This window comes from Monodon monoceros, unplaced genomic scaffold (genome assembly GCF_005190385.1).
Source record: "Monodon monoceros isolate NGI ecotype Baffin Bay Population unplaced genomic scaffold, NGI_Narwhal_1 Super_Scaffold_5, whole genome shotgun sequence".
Classification (NCBI taxonomy): domain Eukaryota; kingdom Metazoa; phylum Chordata; class Mammalia; order Artiodactyla; family Monodontidae; genus Monodon; species Monodon monoceros.
In genome coordinates, this window is record NW_021703782.1 from 51137592 (window position 1) to 51157638 (window position 20047).

Here is a 20047-nt window from a genome sequence, read left to right on the forward strand (position 1 = left end):
AGCCAACAGGAAGTATGGAAAGATTGGATGTAGAAGAATGATAAAAGGGAAACTGTGTTAAAGCAAATGGCCTGGTGTAATTCAGGATGGATGGAGGATAGAGTAACTGGAGTTTGCAAAGCTGCTCTTTTCGTACCAGGCTCAATGGGAAGATGGGATGAAGACCTAGTCCAGTTAGCTAGAGCACGTTTCACTTCATTTCTAGTTTTATCTGGGAAGTCACACCAAAGCTCATTTAAGCTTAAAAAAAGTCAAAGATAGGATGGACTCAAACTTGTCAGCTTTCTTGAAGACATAAAGCTAGAGCTTCCGAAGTCATAATTTACAGTTAGGAGGGATTGTACAGGCCATCCAAGCCAATTTTCTCAGGTCATAAGTGAAAACATAGAGGTACGGGGATGGTGAATGAATTCCCCATGGTCTCACAGCTAACGCAAGGTAGATACTGAACCAGAGTACAGGCTTTCCAGTTTCCAGACTGGGAGTCCTTTTATCCCATACTACTTTCCAGATTTTAGTGTAGTGTATAGTAAAAGTCAAAGACAGTCACACACACAAAAATAGCTTTGTCATAAAGGTTTCAAAATGTACTTTGAGTAGGAAAGCAAAGAGCAGGAATGTAAATAGTTGAAAATCAAAGATCAGATATTACTATTTTGTGCAGGAAAGTGGAAGTAGACTCTTAAATTTTGTGCTTTACATGAAACACCAAGAATGCAAGCATCTAAGCTCACCTTCTTTTACTTCTGTTAACGATATGATTGCTTCTTTTAGGGGTACCGATCATTTGATCTTTGGAGACTTAGCGTTATACAAAATCTTGTCTACCTAAGAGTCCATTACTCCTGTGAACTGCAATGCCTTATTAGAAACACACAGTGCTTTCTGTTACTGCTGCTTAATCTAAAGAAAAAAAGAAAAAATGAAAGGTTTCCCTTGGTAAAGTCTGAGTAGCATAGTGCTGCCAGACTGGACTACAAGATTCAGCCTGCAAAAGAAGGTATTCTGAGCTTCGTTTTGTATCAGTATTTATTATTGTATCAGCAGCTACATTTGACGTGCTTATAATTTATTAATAGTCTTTATCTGGAAGCAGAAGCAAATTCCATAATTCTCGTGAATCACATATCCTCCAGGCATTTTTTAAATCTAATTTTTGTTTACTGTCACTGGTACTGGACATTTCTCATTGCAATTCATGCAGAAGCTGTTCATCGAAAACTGGTATCTGGCCTACTCCAATATTTTCCATTTTATTGGTCGATGGGAGTTGGCTTTAAACTACCAAGCTTATAATTTATTACCGGAACAGACAATTTAAACATTTTAGGATGTGTTCAGGCACAGCTCAAAGTTTTAACAAGGCTGCTCTCTTTATTTCAGAGCCCTTCCCTGTCAAGAAGGCTCTTGTATTTTAACAAAGAAAACACTTTTTTTTTTTTCTTTCAGTTTTCCCTTGAGTTAGAATGTGTATTGAAACACTTTATGAGGAAGGTAATGTGCGGAAGTAAAGTTAATCTCCAGGAACGAAAAAAAAAAACTGGGAGTCTTTTGAGGTCATATAAAAAATAAGTGAAAAGATGGCCCAATTATTTTGACAGCAGATGGGATCTCTAAGCTGTTAATTAAGAGACTAACCATTAAGAACATGAAGACTCAAGTTTCTAGAGGTTTACTGCTTCTTTTCTGGTGTTCTGAGAAGATTTGATTATGTGGTACTATTTTTAAATGTCATTTTATAGTTTTAAAAAATGACAGAAGAAGCACCTTAACAAAATGATCATCCTGAGGGGACGAGAGTAAAAAACCACCATATTCCAGGTTTTCGTCTTACGTTAACTCCAAACTATTTCCCCCGTGGACAAAAGACCATTCATTATGAGAAGTAGGTGATATAATTCAACATGCCTGTGCTAGGCCAACTAATAAATCAGGCAAATGGGTGCCCTAGGCAACAGAATGGTATCTTCAGCTGATGGGATAAATAGATGGATGGACAGACGGCAGAATGAACTGATGGATAGATGGGCAGACAGTATTAGTACTCATGTGAACAAATGCCACCCAGTGTTCATGTCAAATAGAAAAAAAGCAGGAAGAACCAAGAGAATTGCCAATTGGTAGATAGCCTCAGTAATGACAGTAGAAATAACTGAAGACACAGTTCTTTCTGGCACGAGCTTTGTCTTACTTGACTTTATATCCTCCGCATCTATCATAGTCCCTCTCATTCAGTAGTTCAATAAAGTTGCATAAATGGAGATAAAAGAACAGAAATAAGGACTCCTAGATGCGAATGCTATCAAATTGCATTTCAGGGAACAAGAATGGGATATTTCCATTAGAATTGAAAAGAATCTTAGTATCACAGAAGGAAAACAACTGGAGTGGAAATAATGACTTTTAAAGATGTTCGTTCTGAAGCAGCCTGTCTAGAAAGCCCTGAGAAGTCCTTGATGAAGGGGAGAGATGTTGGTGACAGGGCTGTAGAATGGGTGGAATGTGCAGGGCCATGAAACAGGACCAGGCCAGGAGCAAGGAGACCAAGGTAGACCTGGATGTGCCGTCTCTAGCCGAGGAGTCCTGGGACAAACCTTCTGCGGGCCTAGTTTCTTATTATATTAAATAAACTAATTTATTTACCCCTTAGATTCTTTTCTAAGTCTAATGTACATTTTTATAATCCTTATGTTTTATTCTAGAAATCTCTTGTCTGACTCGCTGCAGTAAAGGTGATTACTCTTTGGGAGAAGGTGGGCAGAAAGCAGAAATATTGGTTATCATATTACTTTCATTTAAGTTATGACTTGAAAAGTTTTTCGTGTTTCTCAAATGTGATTTTATTATATGAAACCCTAAAATGCTAAGTCTACGTAGGATTTCCTAAAAGTAGCACCTGGAAAAATGGGGTTTGAGCCAAAAAAAATTACTTAAAAAGAGACTTCTCTAAAAACATGTTGATATTGGTATGTATTTGGAACTACGTATGCTACGTGCTAAAACCTTTGTATTCTTCCCTTTTTAAGAAAAATCATTCAGTGATTCGCATTGAGGTACATGATAAAGCCTTATGTTTCATTGTTTTAAGCTTTCAAATTGGGAATTTCAAGGATCTGGTGAAGCACAGGTTCATCCCCAGGTTTGGCAGTCTGCAATTTTCAAATACAGGTTGAACTCTCCGTGCAACTATAGATTTCTTTCTAGATATTTATAGTAATGCACAGAGTGCAGAGGAGTGGATACCTATACCTGAATATTTGTTTCTCCTCTGTAGGAGGCTGGGAACAAAATGTTTCTGTTAGTAGAAAATGACAACAGTAAATATGAAGGGAGAAGAACCACAAATCAGCAATGATGCATATGGTAAAGCAAACATAGGGCAGCTTTATCCCAACGCAGAAACGCTTTGAAGAGAAATAGAGTTCAAGTGAAATCTGTTAACCCAACACTGTGAGCGGGTTTCAGTGGAAGAGAAAAAATCCTGAGGCGAAAGAACTCTCAGGAGGGTCCCATAAAAGGCTGAAGTGGGGCGACGTCTGCCTTGAGTTGGTTTTCAGCAGAACAGCATTATGGGGCAGTGATATTAACATGCAGAAATAAGAAGAACGGAGCACTTCATCTTGTTGAGGAGAATCAATCTATATAGGCTTGTAGGACTGTGTCCTGTGGATTATTGGACTAGGAGCTGTGCCAGGTACACTCAGAAAAATTGGGGTCTTCTGAATAAAGACATTTCAGGTGCGGTAAAGCTCCTATTGGTTTTATTAGTATTCTTAATCATAGCTACTATTTCTCATGTGACTGAGGATTTTTATCTCTGCCTTCCAGATAAAGAAACAGAAAAAGAAAGAAGTAAAATGACATTTCCCACATCACTCTGTTGGCATGTTACAGGGCAAAGGTTTGAACTCATATTAATGTGATCCTTTTATTTGATATTTTTACATGTATGTATTTTTATTTCATTTACATTTTCCAATAATTTTTAAAATCCGTGTTGAAAATGTTTAGAACCACAGTTGTAATAAGAAGATCCTAGTGTTTCTGTCTGAGATAGAACCTAATAAAACTGTTTAAAAGCTGGGATTTCTTGTAAAATGGATGGCTAGTGGGAAGCAGCCGCATAGCACAGGGAGATCAGCTCGATGCTTTGTGACCAACCTAGAGGGGTGGGATAGGGAGGGTGGGAGGGAGACTCAAGAGGGAGGGCATATGGGGATGTATGTATATTTATAGCTGATTTACTTTGTTATACAGCAGAAACTAACACAGCATTGTAAAGCAATTATACTCCAATGGAGATATAAAAAAAACTTTTCTTTTAAAGTTGGGATATCTCACTTTGAGGAGTTGGATGTGATGGTGACAGCTGTGGGCATCAATGTATATATCTCAAAAGGAGTTAAAGCTCAGCAGGACTGATCGATGGACCATTTCTTAGAACTGTTTATTAGGAAACAGTTTGAAACTTATAGAAGACTTGCAGTTTGAAACTTACAGAAAATTTGCAAGTCGTATAGAAAAAGACTGCCCAATAGCCTTTACCCAGCTGCACTTACCGTTTATAATTTGTCCTGTGTGCTCTCTTTCTGTGTAAACATTATTCTTTGTCCCATACTTTTGAAATTGAGTTACATACATCATGGCCCTTTGCTTTTAAATACTTTATGTGTATCTCCTAAGAAAAAGGCTATTCCCTTAAAAATCCACAGCAGAGTTAGCAGCTTAACTAATTTAACATCAACAGGGGACCTCTGTCTTATCTACCATCTCTATTTCAGTTTTGTCAGTTCACCCACTCAGCAATGTCCTTTACAGCCTGTTTTCCCTCCAGTACAGGATACAATTAAGGATCACATATTTCTGATCCTTTACTTATCATGTTTCTCTGGTCTCCTTTAATTTGGAACAGCTCCCAGGAGCAGCAAGACACTTGAAAACTCTCAGAAAGTAATAGGATACCATCCTTCTAGGGGAAAAAGTTGGGTGGCTCAGAGGTCAGAGTGGAGACTGAGACTTGCATGCGAAATTCGCAGACCATCTTCCTGGGTGTGGTAGAGGTTTCCAGGGTAAATCCCAAACACCATTAATCAGGGGTGATAATTTGGCTTCTTGAGGTCTTTCAGGACACCTGAGAAGAAACGTTTCTCAACGTTGTCCATCAGCTGCCTTCTATCTCAGCTGCCTCTGGGATAATCCTCTCCCTGTGTGAGGGCCGACCTGGATGCCTTCTATCTCAGCTGCCTCTGGGATAGTCCTCTCCCTGTGTGAGGGCCGACCTGGATGCCTTCTATCTCAGCTGCCTCTGGGATAGTCCTCTCCCTGTGTGAGGGCCGACCTGGAGCGCAGTGCTGAGCCTCTGATCAGGCGCTATCTCATGGATGCTCAGGGAACAGAATCCCGCTGAGTGGAGCATAGATGTTTCTGAAGGTCTGAGGGTCTGTGCCCTTCTTCAGCCAAGGACTGCTGGTGGGAATGTCAACTGAAGACCTCGAGCAGGAAACCTTTGTTACTTGAGTTTTTTAGGCAAGAAACAATGAAAAATTACTGTATCCACTTCAAGAAATGAATAACAGAAATGGAAAACTGATCGTAACAAATTGAATACAGAATACTAAAGTGTAGTATTCGTGAATAATGAATATCAGCATGTTGTCCAAAGAAAGGGGAATGAGAATGAAGTCCCCGACTCTCATTCTTTTTTTGTCTTTTAGCATCAGCAGGGCCAGGAAGAGGATCATTAACAGGAAGGTGGAACACTCACAGGTGCGTTTCTGCCCCTTCAACACTGTGCTAAAAAGGGTTGACCTTAAACTCTCTGTGGGGACCCAGGTTGACAATCTCTGAGGATGTCAGTTATTAGACTGACTCCTTTCTCAGAAACAGGGCCATCAAAAGGGAAGTCCAAAGGAGGGAAATTCCCGGGCCAGCCATGGGAATAAAAGTATGACAGAGGGCTTCCCTGGTGGCGCAGTGGTTGAGAGTCCGCCTGCCGATGCAGGGGACACGGGTTCGTGCCCCGGTCCGGGAAGATCCCACATGCTGCGGAGCGGCTGGGCCCGTGAGCCGTGGCCGCTGAGCCTGCGTGTCCGGAGTCTGTGCTCCGCAACGGGAGAGGCCACAGCAGTGAGAGGCCCGCGTACCGCAAAAAAAAAAAAAGTGTGGGGCCCACCTACTCAGTGGCGGTGTGGGCTGCAGTGTACACTAGTCAGGGTTATTACGTAAGTTAATATTTTCACTGTAAAATCATTAATTTCAATATAATTATCGATTAAACTTACATAGATGTCACGATACCCTGTGATGTTTTCTTAAGATATTCAAATAAATGCATTACAATGTTGCATTGATTCATAGAAAAAATTTGAACTGAATTAATTCATTGGCACCGACATGTGCTTTATATGATACTAGAAAAGATGCACTAGCACCTCACACATAGTACAATATATTACAAGATGCAATAGTTAGCGCAAAATGGAGGACTAAAGTGGTATTAAATTGAAAGATAGTTTACACTGTCCGTTGATGGACATTTAGGTTGTTTCCATGGCTATCATGAATAATGCTACAATAAACATGGGTGTATCTCTTCAAGATCCTGATTTCAAGTCCCTTGGATATATACCTGGAAGTAATTCTATTTCTAATTTTTTGAGGAGCCTGCATACTATTTTCCATAGTGGCTATACCAGTTTCTATTCCCACCAACAGAGTACTACTCTTCTCTTTTCTCCACATCCTTCCCAACGCTTGTTATCTTTTGGGTTTTTTGATACTAGCCATCCTTCTCCAAAGAAGATATGTAGATGGCCAACAGATACATTAAAAGGTGTTCATATCACTAATCATCCAGGATATGCAAATTAAATCCACAGTGAGACAATCACCACCTCAGCTTTGGGCCAAGGCCACAAACTTTCTGGGAAGTCCTCAGCCAATGTCTGAGCATGGCAGTGGCGGGGGGCTTCTAGGACCTAGCCATTTTGGCAGGACACAGCAGTCTTCTATCTACAGTTCCTGATGGGCTGGTGGAGAGTTTGCCTACAGCTCCTCTGCCCAATCCTTCCCCCTCCCTGCTTTCCTTTCACAAGGTTCAGATGTGCACTATCACCTAATATCTTTCTTTACCCAAACCTGCTTCTTGCTCCCTTGTCTTTCATGGACATCATCACCCCTTCTCCCCCAATAAAAGTTTTAGCCCCAAATTACCTTTTCATGTCTGCTTCCAAGAGACACAATTCCTTAAATTGTTTTCCTTTTCTTCTGCTCTGTGATTGCTTGAAATTTTTAGTGTCTCCCATCCTTTCTTAGGGATGTTTTTAGATTCTCTGGCAGTAAAATCCCACATATTTCTGCACAAAACTTAACTGAAATCTACATTGCTAAAGTTTATGTTTATCAAGAACTGTAAGGCGATATATTCATGTCCTCATATTCTGAAGTCTTTTTTTCCTTTTTTGCTAATAATCACAAATTTTCAATGTTACCAAATCAAACAATTGTGGAGCTGCAGCCACCTTGCCCAACGCTGCTCTTTTATAGATGATATGATGTAGCTGAGGGCCAGAGTATTTAAGTGATTCATCTCAAATTGCAAGAATTATAGGATGAATTTCCTTCAGAAGTTAATTGTCTCAAGAGAATTTCTTCACTTTCATGACATTTCTAATCAGAAAGTGTCAGATCCTAGCCCTAAACTGCTCATGTACTAATCTTACTAAATTACTTCCTAATGTCTTTAAGATTATTTTACTCATCTGAGGTTTGATAGATTAGCCCTGTGTATGTGATGAGTGCATTCTCCTTGGGGGTATATATTCCATATATGCTGGGGAAAGCTATTTGCCCGGGGTTAGATTAGCAAGGAACAAGGTGATCATGGAAAGCCCATTAATTAATATATAATTTAATTAGTTCGGGCCAGGAAGTTAATATAGAGTACAGTATTAAAAGATATAAAAGTGCTAATTAATAATGAAAAATGAATTTAGATAATCTATGGGATGTTTTTAAAAGTATGCTTTTTTTTTTTCTCTTGTTCTTTCCATGGCTCCCCACCTTCCTTCTTCTTCATCCAAATGGCTACAGCTGTGATTGTCCATTATTCGATCAACAGTTAACCCCCAGGAACAGAATCTAGGATTTCCCAGGAAGGCATTATTAGCCTCCTTTCCTGCAGACATTGTGGTGCATCTTGGGAAGAGAAACTCAAATTAGCTACCAAAAGGTAAGATAGAACTGGGGGTGCCTACTCAGACTTGGGTAGGAGGCAAGGAGGGTGGCAGTTTACAACAATTATACTTCACAGTTCTGAAAGGATTAAACACATACACACCCAGTTAATCTGACCCCAGGAGGCATGCAAGCAATTTTCTTCCCCTAAGTAATTCTGTTAAATGTATCCATGTTTTCATTAACTGCTGAAATAGTTTTTTCTATTCATTGTAGGGTTATACTGTACTTGTTTTGTGTTAATAAGTATTTATCCTCTTACCTTATACTATTACAGTCATTAACTGCAGTGTGTAAATGTACTAGTTATTACTGTCTAATTTTTGTTGAAAAAAGCACAACAAAGGAGTGAAGGTGAAAAAAACATTACATAAAAAGCATGCAGCCAGAGTTTCCTGCCAAGTAGCAGGGCACTGAATTCATGACATTTAGTTTCTGTGCCCAACAGCTATGTCCTATGGTTTTATTGAAAGAGAATACTGATCAGCCCAGGGAAAATAATATTCTTGAGAATTGCACATCTTGGAACTGAAGAAAATGAGAAATTGGAGGGAAACTATCCATGAGGTACTGCCTCTCCTCCCTCCCTCCCTCCCTTCTTTCCTTCCTTCCTTCCTCTCCTTCCCATCCCCTCCTTCTTCTTCCTCTTTTTCTTTTTCTTGTTCTTTTTTTTTTTTTTTTTTTTTTTTTGTGGTACGCGGGCCTCTCACTGTTGTGGCCTCTCCCGTTGCGGAGCACAGGCTCCATACGCGCAGGCTCAGCGGCCATGGCTCACGGGCCTAGCCGCTCGCTCCGCGGCATGTGGGATCCTCCCGGACCGGGTCACGAACCCGTGTCCCCTGCATCGGCAGGTGGACTCTCAACCGCTGCGCCACCGGGGAAGCCCTCTTGTTCTTTTTTTTAATGGAAACAATTTAACTGTGGACCAGGAAGGCATCAGAAGTAAGATACAGATAAGATAGGGTAGCTTCCAGTCAACAGTATCCATTTGGAAAGTTGGTTACCACACAGAAAAAAAAATGCACAACGTTAAGAACTAACCATAAGGAAAAGTGAAATTAAATGCTAGTAAGTGATACAAAAAGAATAAGCATTAAGGGGGAACAAATGCATGTATACATGGCTCAGTTACTAAAAAAAAGTCTCATAGCTGTCAAAGCACTTCAGGGATGTTGTGGATAAGCAATGTCTTGAATATGACTCTTTTTTGTACACAATATTTTAAATGAAACAAAATCTGGGGAGAATGTAGCAAGTGCAGCCTCTTCACTATGCAGTATGTTAATGCGTCAGATTGGTTGTGCTGCTGAACAGCTTGAGGGAATGGCAGTATTTTAATAATACTATATGGTAACCTGGCCTTTATAGATCATCTCTGTTTACCTGCAAGATGGTATTAGCTTAAGTACAGAAATGTCATTCCTATAGCTATATATCACTTGATTTTTATTTGAATTAGTAAGGTAGCATTTAAGTCTTTTTTAAGGAGAGGAATTAGATTAGATTTGGAGGAGAGGAATGTTGATTACTGAACATAAAAATATGTATTTGTCAGGGTTGAATGTAGGTTCCAGGGTTGAATGTAGGTTCCAGTAATTATCATTTGCTGTTTTTTGACCATGAGAAGGTTACCTCAATTTCTTACTAGTTGCAACCTAAAGGCAAAAATAATGGAGCATCCTGGAAGTATATCTGCAGTCCTGTTTCTTTGTCTTGAATTACTCTAAAATCCGTTTCATACACATTATTTAAAGAAAGGCCATTGGCACAGATGGAGAATCTGAAGCGCAGAAAGGTTGTCTGTGATTAGCTATAAGCCGCACCTATTTATGCTACTTGCACAGGGTATATTCGAAAATTTACATGTTTTTTTATTCCATTTTAGTGTTTTTCTTTTTTGCATCAAATGATTTCTCTGTATAAACAATCTGTGTTGATCGATTTTAAAAATGCCTTAATCCGAATGTCTCGGAAGGCGACAGGCGACAGTGCTGGCTGCCACACACCACCTCTCAACAGCATCCTGTCCAGGAGCACTGCTGTTGGTCTTGTCCACTACAATGAATTATGCATAACTGGAAGGCTAGTTGTTGGCATGGAAAAAGTGTGACATGTTAGATTAAAATTAAATATTGAGTAGGTTTCCTCCTAGAGGCATGAATCAAAGAAAAATGCTTCTTTTTCATCAGTGAATGTGGAGGCTTCCTGTTAACGAGTCTTTGCACAAAGGAATCTGACTGTCACAACATGGTGCAGAACACTGAGTACATCACGCCCAGCTCTGTCCTCCAATGCTGGTCGGTGTCACAAGGAAGTCCCAACAGTTCTCGGAAATGACTTGGCGATGAGAATCTTCCTGTAGACTCTGCTGTTTTTTCCATGCACCCTTTATGGCCTTTGGTTGAGTGGGACCTGAACTTAACCCACAGACCCATTAGGGGCAGTCGTAAAGCAAATTACAACAATAACTATGTCAACCATGAAACGGACGAAAACACCCCCAAATGATGCCCCTTTCCCTTCCTCACTCAGGAAGGCTCAGTGAGCAAGCCCTGGGAACAAGAACCTACTGAGAGAAGGTGAAGGACTAACTAGGAGCCACTCTGACAGGCCTGGGAAGGGAAGGAAGGAGATACAATAGCCACTGAGCAAACCAACCAACCTTCTCCGAAAATATCAACTCCAAATTGAACTTGCATTTGTTGGTCAATTTCCTTGTCGGTTCCTTCTTCCCTTTTTTATAATAACACATTGGAAGAGAATGAAAATATGGTCTCTACTTTTCAAAGCAAAGTAAACCAAGCACCAAAAAAGATGTTATTTAGGATATGTCTATTACAAACTTGGCTCTCGCAAACCGATCCAGTCTTCTCAAGATCCTGGATTAAAATCTCTTCGGTCCTTCTCCTGATATGGTAGCTGACGTTAACACTCGAGACTTGGCTAGGGATATCAAAGGTCATTTCTTTTGCAGGGATGGGCATGTATCTGGGTGTTTATTTCTCTGCTAACTAGAGGTTTCTTTGCAGATATCGGACTGCTGTCTCTGACGATGTTCCAGTGCCCCCTGAGGGCTTCTGAGTGTAATAAAAGCAAACGAAAAAGCGGCTTCGTATGAAATAATTCACTATGCAGAAACAAAGCTGAATGTGGGACTCAAAGGATCTCTGAAGTAAAGATTAACCGCCAGTCATCAGGAAACCTAAAGTCATTTGAAATAAGAGGTGCCACAAGCCAGAAGACAGAAGCCATAAACACATACAATATTAATAAAGCAATTACAGTAAGTGCTATAACACTCTGCTTTTCAAATCTCTTGCCACTTCAAGAAACATCTGTCCCCGCCACTAGAAATTACTGTTAAAAAAACCAAACCAAACCAAACAAGCTGTGCTTTGTGTTTCAGCTTTTCATTCAGTATCCTGATCAGCCAGTCCACTGCCAAAGCTTCAATACCAATTTAATAGCCTATTCCCTGGGTTGGTTTTCCAACCAATGTAGCCAATTGTACTTACAGTAAGCAGAGGAGCGATTAGCTGATGCACTGCATTGTGCAAACTGCCTGGATCCAATCACGCATAATGTCTCAGGGGAAATTCAAGTGACCAGATGAATCCTTATTTAGTAGAAACTGGCTTGAGCCTTAGCTTCCCCAGATCCTGAAAGTTGTTGGTTCCTTATATATTTTTAAAATAAATTCTCATGTTTAGTTACAGTGCACATGTTTGTTACTTTGTTGCTGGTCAGTACACTTCAGACATGCCTGCTAGAGGGAGGAGACATGGTGATGAATGCACACCTTTTCAAAAAACCAGATTGGCCTGAGTTCTATTCCCTGTTCGAATGGGAATGACACAGATTCTCTGAAAGTTTCCTTTCCCACATTTTAAAATAGGAAATTTAATTCCTCCCCATCTCACAGGGGATCAGATGGAAACTTTTCCTGAAAATGCTGTGTATACTGTAGAGAGCCCTAACAGGGTAAGGATTCCCCCATACATGAGTTGTGGTACACTTTATCCTGGAATAGCAACCTATCTTAGAAAATAATTGAGAAGAAAGGCAGCCATGTCCCTAAGTAATCACTGACCCTTCCATTGAAAAGAGACACAACAACAAAGCTGAGGGATTCAGGAAACAGGGAATGAAGTTTGCTTCAATGATGAAGAAAGAGACAAAGGTAGTAGTGGTTTCTTAAATGGAAGATTATGACAGAAGATAAATTTCAGACGTCCACTACTTGGGGTTGTAGATCTGAATGAGCAATTGAGTTAAACGTTCACCCCAGTATTTAAATTAGAAACCCTTAAAGTCTCCCTAGGTTTCTTTTCTACACTTATCACAAAGTCCTGATTTCATTGATCACCAGCTCTCTCTTCTTGCTATCTGTGTCATAAAATGGGCTTCCTCTTTTTATTCTCCTTCCCACGGACTTTGTTCAAAGCCATCTCCATTCTTGCCAAGACTTCAGCGGCCTGCTGAATGATCTGTCTGCTTGTGGCCTCCTGCGCCTTTCATCTGTTCTCCAAATTGGTAACAGAATGTTTTCCTAAAATTCAGACCTGAGCTGTCATTTCCCACTTAAGCCTTCTCCATGCCCGCTCTCACCTACTGAACAGAGCTTGAGCTCTTTAGGCGGCCTGCTGATCCTTTGTGATAGAGCCCTTTGCCTGGCTTTTTGTTCCATGTGTCCTAACTCCATACACGGTCCTTCCATACTATCAGTTCCTAGAATACGACATTCTTTGGAGCCTGGCAATGCGTTCCTCCTTCATTGTGCATTCTTCACTCTGCACACTTGTCCACAAAACCAATCACTTCTTATCCTTTTCTGTCTAGCTTATTAGATAACCTGGTTTGGGTTTGCTGGTCACTTCTCTCTGTACACACCAGCGTTTAGAGTACTGTTCTCAATATGTATGAGGTACAGCATCGTGACATAGTGGAAAGAAGGGAGCTTTGGAATCAATTTTTTTTTTTTTTTTTTTTGCGGTATGCAGGCCTTTCACTGTTGTGGCCTCTCCCGTTGCGGAGCACAGGCTCTGGACGCGCAGGCTCAGCGGCCATGGCTCACGGGCCCAGCTGCTCCGCAGCATGTGGGATCTTCCCGGACCGGGGCACGAACCCGTGTCCCCTGCATCGGCAGGCGGACTCTCAACCACTGTGCCACCAGGGAAGCCCTCAAATTTGGTTTTAAGTCCTAGCTTACAACTTACTATGGCAAATTATTTATACTCTTGGAACCCTAGTTCTCCCATTTGTCAAATAGGAATAAGAATGTCCAAGTTTTGTGAGGGTTAGCAATAGTATATATGAAATACCTGATGCTATCTATACTTATAGTAAGGGCTCTATATATGATTGCCACAGTAGATTATATTGTAATTGCTTTGTTAGTTGTCTTCCTCATCTCCTTTAAACTATGACTTTGAAAAAAGGGGTTATATCATCTTATTTTTTCTTGTTCATCATTCTGGCCTCAGTACCTAGCAAAGAGCCTGGCACATAGCAATTGTGTAATAAATATTTGCTCAAAGAATCAACCAAAAATCAAAGGTACATGAATGGTGAAATCTCTCTGAGAATTCATACTACAGCAGGATTAGAAGTAATGACTTTGATAGTGTCTGTAAATCTGAAGCGTATTTAAAACAGCATTTGATTTTCTGGTTCTTGAGTTTTCCTATGCTGACAAATGAACATGTTTGGAAGCTGTTTCTTCTGAAAGGACAGACTGCTATCAGCATGAAATGAAGGCCTGTATATAGTATAATCCCATGTTGTTTTACCATCTTAATCAGGTGTTTTGAAAATGGAATCTGGTACCTAAATGGCTCTGAATTTTGACTCTCAGGTGGAACATTGCATGTGAAGCAGGGAGTGGAAAGAGATAGGAGATGACCGGTCAATTAGAGGCCAGATGGAGGAGTACCTTGCAGTTCACAGTTATAACTTGGACATCCCCCTTTCAGGGATTTATTGAAGGATTTAAACAGGGACGTGACAGAACCAGATGTCTGCTTTAGGATTTTATATGGAGGGTGTGTACAGGATGATTCCCAAGGGAGCAAATCTAAAGAACATCCGGAGGTTGTTGAAGAACACGGGAGATGATGAAGAGCTGAAACAAACAGTGGTCAGGACCAGCTTCAGGGTCATGTGACCTGTGCAATCACACAAGAAAAGTCCCCGACTTAGGAAGGTCCTGTGCTTGTTTTCATGCTCTGTTGTCATTGTCTTGAAACTTCTAATAATTTTTGGAAAAGGGACCCTGCATTCATTTTGCACTTGGCCCTGCAAATTACTTAACTGGTCCTGGCAGAGGTAGTAGGAGAGAAATCATGATAGATGGTCCAACACTTAGGAGGATAAGTGTTCTGGTCCTCTTTGCTTTTCTGTGTATGTGATTTCCGTAGTGCCCTCAGGTTAATCCCTGCCTGACCCGAGTGAGCTGTGGGTGTTGGGATGAGTGGAATAGAGAAGATTTAAGCATTTGATTATAGTAATATAAAAGAGCAAATACTAAGTCTCTCTCCTTCAGTGAGGAAGTTTTGATGTCTCGTCCAGGCAGTGCATAGTCAGGATTGATTAAGGGTAGAAACAATTATCTATGTTCTTCTGTCTTTTCCTGATTAAAAAATAAAATTTTATTCTGTGTCCAAAAGAGGGGGTAAAATCATGCAAAGATACTGGAAGCCTAAGGCCAGTTCCTTCTAGCCTGAAGGATTGTGACAGCAGGATATCAGAGAGAGGCCTGAAAGGGACAGCGTCCTCTGGCATTCAGGTTCCCATGCTGGGTACAAGTTCACATGCCCCGAGAATGACACAGAAGTAGTGATGACCGTGAGAGCCTGGTTTCTGCATCTCGGCAGCTGTCATTTTTTCCGGAAGACTGGTGCTTACTCTCTCCCCATGCCCCATTCCAAACAAAACTCCCAAGCTTTGCTGCAGAATTTGACTTTGGAGCAGAAGTGCTGATACGGATTGAGGTTGAATTTCTTTACAGCCTATTGGGATAGGTGCTTAGAGTCAAATTTAAGTTAATTAAAGAAAACAAGGTGTACTATTTCTGTTACCTAAATAGGAGGTTGCAAATTCATACCTGCTACATAGACATAAACCACTGTCTGGTACTAAGAAGACAGAAATATTAAGACATAATCTTAATTTCAAGAAACCCAATTCGCTCACCGGAGTACTTTAAAGTATCTGAAATTGTAGCATTATATTCCTTCTTCATGTGTACGTTTAATAGACTTTCACGTTATTAGGAGTTATACAACCACACTATATGTGTACAGTTACGTATTGTTAAAACTGGTACATTTTGCATTACCTAACTGCCATAGTATGGGATTTAGCCTTATAATGCTCCTTCATACCTTTCCTACAATTTCTTTATGATAACTTTACCTTTCATCTTTGTGTAATTAGGAAGTATTTATTTTTATGAGATCCTAAAGGAAAATAGTAACTACCAGCATGGCAAATAGATTTATTCCCACTTTCCTGCTTGGTATCCATTTGTGAGGACATTCTAGGCTTGTACAATTCTTAGTGCTTGTAAAAATCAAGAACATCATCTCTTGCTGAAGAAGGTATGGGCCCATCACTTTTTGGTGTTATTTTGTGTTTTTTCAAAACCGTATATAAGGGGCTTCCCTGGTGGCGCAGTGGTTGAGTCCGCCTGCCGATGCAGGGGACACGGGTTCGTGCCCCGGTCCGGGAGGATCCCACATGCCGCGGAGCAGCTGGGCCCCTGAGCCGTGGCTGCTGAGCCTGCGTGTCTGGAGCCTGTGCTCCGCAGCTGGAGAGGCCACAACAGTGAGAGGCCCGTGTACCGCAAAAAAAAAAAAAAAAAAAAAAAAGCCGTATATAAGATTCTGGAAGTGATGCCTCTCTATCTTGATGGTCCCTGCTGCCCAAGTGTTTCAAATGTAGTCCACTGCATTTCTTACAGACAGCAGTAATATAAGTAGGACTAGTATAAGATTGGCCTGTGAGCAGCTACTTTTCTGATAGCTAGCCTATCACTTTTGAAGCCTGCATTAGAACCATATAGCAGTTATTATTGTCTTCTCGTTATTTATAATTGCCCCATTGACCTGTAAGCACTAATATTAATAGATATCTCTCGTTTTTGATTTTTACTTCATTTTCCTGATTTTTGAAATACAATATCTTCACTCTGGAAAACTTAGGAAATACTTAATGAAGAATTAAAATTGTTTCTCATAAGCTAACTTTTACGTTTTGGCCTGGATCATTTTATTTTTCCTATAAACTCGTAAGTACTTCCCATGAGACTGTGGTCTGTGCCAGGGATCATTCTAAGTGCTTTATCTTCAGTTAATTTTCACGATGCTATGAATTTTGTAATTTTCAGCATTTTTTGATGAGAAAACAAAGGCCCAGAGTAGTTAACTTTCCCAATGTCACAGAGGAAATAAAGGCAGAGGTAGGATTGGAACCCAGGGCTGGTTCACTCTGAACCAGGAAACAGTAGTGCCTTAGTTTGGGCTTAAATGGAACATATGTTTTGCTGTCTTTATTTTCCCATTAATATTATAATGATATAAATAATTCTGTTTTCATTAAACATTTTCATAAATATCTTTAATAACTGAAGTGTTCATTATATGGATGTTTTATAATTCATTCAATCAATTTATTTATAAATACTCTCCATGCCATTCCCCAAACAGATCTAATTTTGCAAGCTTTGTTGTATTGAATTGATTTAAGTTTAGTAAACTTAGTTATGTATTTCTCTCATTGGGGGAGGTTATTACCTACTCTGGTTAAATTTTAATGTAGATTTTCCAATGCATTTTAATTTTAGGAAATATTATACTGAGGGGAAACTATATCTCATGATGGAAGAAATATAGGAATCACCCCATTGAATCGGTGAGGGAGATGAAGCTGCAGTTCTGTGCTCCCAGACCCGCCCAGCAGATGGCACCTTCCCCGTGGAGACCTAAGTTTTCACACTATCTGGTAAGAGCTACAGTTTTCTTTGAATCATTGTAATTTTGTAGACAAAAAATGTCTTAGTTTTGCAGCTCTTGTCACTTCGAATTTGGAAAGATAAAGAGGAGTGTGCTAAAATCCAAATATTTCGTGCACTGAAAATTGAGGTGAGGTTGGGATAAAGTACATAGGAACGTCTGGGAAGGGAGGGCAGTCGGATTCCTTTCTTCAAAATGCATCACTGCTGGTGCTGGGAAAACTGGACAGCTACATGTAAATGAATGAAATTAGAACACTCCTGAACACCATACACAAAAGTAAACTCAAAATGGATTAAAGACCTAAATGTAAGTCCGGACACTATAAAACTCTTAGAGGGAAACCTAGGCAGAACACTCTTCGACATAAATCTCAGCAAGATCTTTCTTGATCCACCTCCTAGAGTAATGAAAATAAAAACAAAAATAAACAAATGGGACCTAATGAAACTTAAAAGCTTTTGCACAGTAAAGAAACCATTAACAAAATGAAAAGACAACCCTCAGAATGGGAGAAAATATTTGCAAATACTGTGCATCAACTATACCTCAATTCAAAAATATATTTTAAAAAATAATAGCATTCTGAGAAGGGAAAAAAGAATCCATCACTGCTTTCTTCAAAATGCACCAGGGAACAAGATTTTTAAAAGAAATGTGGGGCAATCGTAATTAAGACTTTGTTTTTGAGTTTTTACTTTTTGAACATTGAAATATTTCGTGTGGGAGGGAACACAAACAAGACTGAGAATAACCTGAGGCTGAAAACGTTTGCAAAGTAGAATATGCCAGGTGCTTTCTTCTGTGTGGTAGATTTCTCAAATGTTCTCTACCTTTGTACTGTGAATATGTAATTAAAGTGGATAATGGAAAAGGAGATGTGAGGAAAAATAAATTTGCTTTTTAATTTTCAGTAATTTGAATATACTGAATTAAAATAACTAGGCAACATACTTTTCTGTCAAATCTAGTCTGGAGATGTGTTTAGAAGCTAACAGTTAAATAAAATGGAAATTAATGAGTTTTTTAAAAAATAAAGCTTCCAAAACATTTTGGGAATTATGGTTTTTACTTGTCATAAACGTGTACGTTTTTTTCTAATGTCAGAAAAATTCTTTCCCAGACTTGAATTATTGAGAAGTTTTTATTTTATTTTATTTTCAAGGAAGAGTAGCTTAAAATGGATTGGATAATTTCCAGGATTTTTAAAATAAATTCTGATCTGGGTTAAGACTGTTATGCATATTTTCCAAAGATGAGGCAAGTTCGGGAAAATCAAAAAAAGTTTAGAAAATGAGATTTTCTTAGCAAGAAATGGATTTTACAAATTAACTATTAAAAAGCCCAGTTACTATATATTTGATTCAACCCAATAAAATCCAAACAGCTTTTATTTTTTGGTGGAAATTGAAGCGCTAACCCTGAAATTTATATGAAAAAGAAATGTACCTAGAATAGCCAAAATTATCCTGAAAAAGAACAAAGTTGGAAGACTCACACCACCTGATTTCAAGACTTACTGTAAAACTACAGCAATTATAACATGGTGGCAAGAATAGGCAAAGAGATCATTGGAACAGACCATGTACCATCAATTTTCGACATAAAATATGTAGTCAGGTAATTTTCAAGTAGAGCTTTTTAACAGAGTAGCGAGAGTCTTCTCCATAGTGGAGTCAGACCAAGTAGATAAATGTGGGGAAAATGAACATTTACTCTATACAGAAATCAGTTCAAGGTGAATCATAGAACTAAACAAAAAAGCTAAAACCACAAAGCTTCTGGAAGCGTATATAACATCTTTAGAACCCTGTGTTCGGGGAGTTTCTTAGAGTGGGCACTAAATATAAAATTAAAAGTTAAAAATTGGACATTATCAGAATTAAACTTCCATTCATCAAAAGCCACTGTAGAAAATGAAAAGTAAAGCCACAGACAGAAAATATTTGCAAAACATATATCGGACCAGTGATTTATATTTGGGTTATGTAAATAATTCCTACAAATCAAAAAAAGGACGACTTAACTTTCAAGTGGGAAAATATCTTAGAGAACTTTACCAGGGAAGATCCCTAACTGACCAATAAGTATGTGAAAAGATGCTCAAGATCAAGGGTCATCAAGGAACCGCAAAATAAAGCCAAAATGAGATAATGCTACACACACACTAGAATGGCCAAACCTTTCAACAGTGACAATACCCAGGATTGGCAAGGATGCAGAGCAACTGGAATTCCCACACGTATTGGTGGGAGGTGTAAAACTATTCAACTAACCACTCTCCTGGGTTGAATAGCGTCTCCCCAAATTAATGTCCACCTGGAACCTCAGAATGTGACCTTATTTGGAAACAGGGTTTTTGCAGGTGTATTCAAGCTAAAATGAGGTCATAGTGGATTAGGATGGATCCTAAATCTGATGACTGGTGTTTTTGTAAGAAGAGGGAAATTGAAGCACAGGGAGATAGGAGGCATACAGGAAAGAAGGCCATGTGAAGACTAGGTAGACATTGGAGTTATGCTGACACAAGGCAAGGAATGGCAAAAATTGCCAGCAACCGCCATAAGCTGGAAGAGGCAAGTGTAAGGATTCTTCCCTGGAGCCTTCGGAGGGAGTTTGCCCATGACAGGAACTTGATATCCAGCTACCTGATTTCAGAAGTTCTGGATTCCTGAACCCTGTGACAATGCATTTCCTTTCTTTTCATCTACCCAGTTTGTGGTACTTCGTTATGGCAATCCTAGGAAACTAATACCACCACGTTAGAAACGTAGGCAGTTTCTTATAACCTTAAACATATA

General features: G+C 39.6%; 1 protein-coding gene across 1 annotated transcript in view; it reads left to right on the forward strand.

Moving 5' to 3' along the window:
* The window catches only part of MPDZ (multiple PDZ domain crumbs cell polarity complex component), a 264202-nt gene that overhangs the window by 197870 nt on the left and 46285 nt on the right, over positions 1 to 20047 (forward strand). The window contains exons 49-55 of the transcript XR_003790784.1: positions 775 to 1000; positions 2703 to 2753; positions 3829 to 3901; positions 5715 to 5766; positions 8092 to 8230; positions 11265 to 11518; positions 17078 to 17235. The gene's annotated coding sequence lies outside the window, so the exon portion shown is untranslated. The remainder of the gene's footprint in view (positions 1 to 774; positions 1001 to 2702; positions 2754 to 3828; positions 3902 to 5714; positions 5767 to 8091; positions 8231 to 11264; positions 11519 to 17077; positions 17236 to 20047) is intronic.